Here is a 4,204-nt window from a genome sequence, read left to right as displayed (position 1 = left end):
CTGTACTATTTACAGACATAAACACAAGTTTAATCCATCAGATTTGTCATGGATTTCCCATTAAATTTGGCCCCAAAGTGATTCAGTGTCCCAGTTCTTAATAGCCCTATGAATATACCCATTCAGTTGTACGTGCAAATATTCAGACTCCTCTGATTTAAGCCTTAAAAAAGCAGTAGGAAAAGGGTAGCCGCATCCTTTCTAATACAGGCTGCTGGTCTAGTTTAGAGACAGCTATAAATTTAACATGAGAACCAGGGACGTAACAAGAAGCAGCTTGGACTGTAAAAAAGCTGTCTATAGACATACAAGATATTCTCAAATAAAACAAAATTTATTTTGACATATTAAACTATTAAACCATCAGAACACAAAACTATTGCAATTAAGTATTTTTTTAGAAAACAGAAGAACTCATAAGTAAACAGGATGACACTCTTCTCGAATAATTTCCTCCCTGCAGACAGGGCAGCGTGTGCTATCTATAAGGGTGGTAAACAGGCAGCAACAACAGAACAGATGGCCACATCTAGTTGAAATAAGCTGCTTCCCCTTTTGCACAATCTGGAAGAAAATAAATCACAACAGGTGTTTAGAATAAAGAATTTACCTTTGCACAGCTCACTCTCTGCCCCGCTCACCCTCCGACAAAAAAGAAACAGTGGCAACATATGGCTCCTTACCTCCGAGTAGATGTCCATGCAAATTGGACATTTAATGGGACCAGACGGCCTGGCAGGAGAGAGAACAAAACCAGAAAGAAGGGGCATCCATTAATTTCACTGTGCACTGAGGGTTACCCACACATAAAACATCATGTCATCATGCGACTGCACGAAGTAGCCACGATGCATTTCACCTGAAGATCCCGGCGTACCTATAACTCTCTCAGTCTGTTTCATTCAGTAAGTAGTTAGGGTCTCCCTTACCTGAAGGAAACAGCACTTCCTTAGGAAGGAGGTGCAGTTCCTCACCCTGCTCTATTGGTACAGGTCACAGCAGTCTACAGCACTGTGCTGTGCACGTATGGTACGATTAATCTTCAATAGGGCTTAACAAAGGGTTTGCGGAAAAAATATAGCTATCGTTTCTAGAAGCCAAAGCAGTTGTCAGAAATCAAAGCATCCCCTACTCTAATTGAGTAACATCCCAGCCCAGTAACATAATCCTACCAACAAACTCCTTCCTTGTAAAATGTGTGATTATAGGAAGCGCATTTTCCTACTGTTCGGCTCCATCATTCACAGCATTTCAGGGTCTCTCAAGTCATAGCGTCAGAGGTGTTAGGGAAGGATTTGATGATCAACAGAACAAAACTTTGTGTTGTGGTTTTACATGTTTTTTTGGAATGACTTCTCGCCTACAGTGCAATTATATCTTAGGCGTGAAGCTTTTGTACAATAATCCAACACAGCTAAAAGCCTGCAAAGCAGTTTTCCAGTTTGTACTGTCTATCAGAAATTAGTCTTTAGGAAGGCACTTCATGGGTTACATACATATCGTTCTGTCTTTTTTCACATTCCTTATGCTGGAGGTCACAGTAGTCCCACCACCTCTGGTCTATCATTCTTGGATGTGTTTCTTCTTGTCTCTCTGTAATTTAATTATGGCAAGTTAGATTATAAACTTATAGCCCTGGAACTATCCCTCAAATGCACGCTTATAAATAGTCTGTGACTTTTGTCTTTAGTTCCTTCCCTACAATACAGGCCAATCATCCTTTTGACAATTCCTTATCCAAAGCAGAGAGTCCAGTAAAGAAAGTGCTGATGAAAACTATTACCAACTCAGGGCTTACAGAATATCTGTGTTTCGATACTTTCTACCATCTCTGGTAGCTACCATCAAACACAGACTGGATCCATTCTCCAAGACAATGGCCAGATATTTTACTACTATACTTTGCATTTTGGTCAAAGGAGATTAAATCTGTGCTGTGCAAGTTCATTGGAAAACAAGCATAAATAAATTTAGAACAATTGCATTATCAGTTGTAAGGTGTCAACTCACCTTCAGAATCCTTGAATTGAAGCATATAGAAAAAGAGAGAAAAAAGAAAAAAGCAATTAGACTTCAGCGTACCCCACAAGTGTTACATACAAACATCAGACAAGCTATGAAGCTAGGCTATAAAAAGCTATGACTGTTAGAATATCAGTCTGTTTTTCTGAGCAAGAATGTCGAAAGTAACACTAACTCAGCTCCTGCTCTGAAAAGAAGTAATCAGGTGCTCCTGGTTCTGCTCACACGGCTGCAAAGCTGTAGACGTGAAGGCAGCTTAGGAACCACCTGAACACGCTCCTACCTGCTCCCCAGTATCAGGACCCTAATCTCGCTTAGGCTGGGGGAGATTCTTCCCCTCTTTCTCCCTCAAACAGGCAACTTCAGGTGTGAGATCCAGAAACACTCTACAGCACGTTAAGAGCTGCTGAAGGAAAAATCCAACCCCTAAGCACTGACAACTAAACTTTGAGTCTACGACTCATCCTGAAAGTCACATTCAATCAGGAAGGCAACAGAAAGCATCTTTGAGCACAAAATTCAGAGAAACATGCTGTTCATTACTCACCGAGTCAAAGTCAAAGGTATTGCTTCGATAGCCGTATTCTGCATCGGGGAATTCACGGTTGCCATGATAACCTTAAAAACAAAATGTCAGAATTCAAATCAGAGGTTGCAACGGAGCAAAATTCCCTGCCAGTATTTAAGAGACTGAGGTAGGATTCAACCTGGCCCTTATTAGGTCAGGTTGACTTATAGCTTTAATTGCATGTAACATTTTACAGTGCTATGCTGTAAATGTCCCTGTCTCATGTCTCTTCCCCTCTTTTTCATAGTCCAATGCACAGCAGAAACTGAAAAAGCCATAGAGTAACCTGGAAAGCAACCACCGCTCTGAATCCTTCCAAAGATTTCAGAGGGCAAGTTACATTTCTACGGAGGAGGTGTAGGGGCCTGTTTAAATATGGATAATTTAGGAATAACTTGATGGGAAAGTACAGCCTCTCCCGTGAGGGACGGGACATGACTGAGGACAACATTTCAATCATCTTCGTAAAGCACAGGAGTTCCCAAACGGCGTTTGCTCCTCTCTGCAGTGGCAGCTGCAGGAACTCCCAGCTCATCGCACCGGACATTCAGACGGCTGAGCAGCACGTGAGTACCTCTCTCACACGACCCATCAGCATGTGTGGGGAATGTATCACACCTCAGGAAGAGAGTAAAACAGGGCTCCGGGGGCTTGTTGTGTATCGATGCCATACCAGGGGCTTTCTAAAGGCAGAGGTTTCCCTTCCTCCCCAGAAAAGGATCCAGAAACTGGTAAATATACATGTTAAGTGGAACCCCAACCCTCCAGAAGAACATGAATTTCTTTTTCTTTTGCATTTCAGGACTGTCTTGTGGTAAATACACTTTAAATCTATGCTGTGCAAGATGGTTGGAAAAGGGAGAACCGAAAATTTAGGACAGTTCCATTACCAGTTGTAAAGTGTCAACTCACCTCCACCAGACTGGCATCGACGCATATGGAAGAGAGAGAAAAGAAAAATACGATTAGACTTGGGTGTCAACCCCCACTGTAACACACAGCTACAACTGAACAAGTTAGCAATGGAAGGATATCACTGCATTTTCTGATCAACAACATTAAAAGTAGTGGTAACTCGGCTCCTGCTCTGAAAAGAAGTAATCAGGTGCTCCTGGTTCTGCTCACACGGCTGCAAAGCTGTAGACGTGAAGGCAGCTTAGGAACCACCTGAACACGCTCCTACCTGCTCCCCAGTATCAGGACCCTAATCTCGCTTAGGCTGGGGGAGACTCTTCCCCTCTTTCTCCCTCAAACAGGCAACTTCAGGTGTGAGATCCAGAAACACTCTACAGCACGTTAAGAGCTGCTGAAGGAAAAATCCAACCCCTAAGCACTGACAACTAAACTTTGAGTCTACGACTCATCCTGAAAGTCACATTCAATCAGGAAGGCAACAGAAAGCATCTTTGAGCACAAAATTCAGAGAAACATGCTGTTCATTACTCACCGAGTCAAAGTCAAAGGTATTGCTTCGATAGCCGTATTCTGCATCGGAGAATTCACGGTTGCCATGATAACCTTAAAAACAAAATGTCAGAATTCAAATCAGAGGTTGCAACGGAGCAAAATTCCCTGCCAGTATTTAAGAGACTGAGGTAGGATTCAACCTGGCCC

General features: G+C 42.5%; 1 long non-coding RNA gene across 1 annotated transcript; it reads right to left on the bottom strand.

Annotated features, from left to right (window-relative positions):
* LOC128850770 (uncharacterized) lies at positions 1 to 1,595 on the bottom strand. The gene is made up of 3 exons (XR_008448066.1): positions 1,497 to 1,595; positions 684 to 732; positions 1 to 564 (listed from the first exon to the last, which is right to left on the bottom strand). It is a non-coding gene; the product is annotated as an uncharacterized LOC128850770 (long non-coding RNA).
* Positions 1,596 to 4,204: the final 2,609 nt, after the last annotated feature.

This window comes from Cuculus canorus, unplaced genomic scaffold (genome assembly GCF_017976375.1).
Source record: "Cuculus canorus isolate bCucCan1 unplaced genomic scaffold, bCucCan1.pri scaffold_69_arrow_ctg1, whole genome shotgun sequence".
NCBI classification, from domain to species: Eukaryota; Metazoa; Chordata; class Aves; order Cuculiformes; family Cuculidae; genus Cuculus; species Cuculus canorus.
This window is presented reverse-complemented; position numbering and strand designations above follow the sequence as displayed.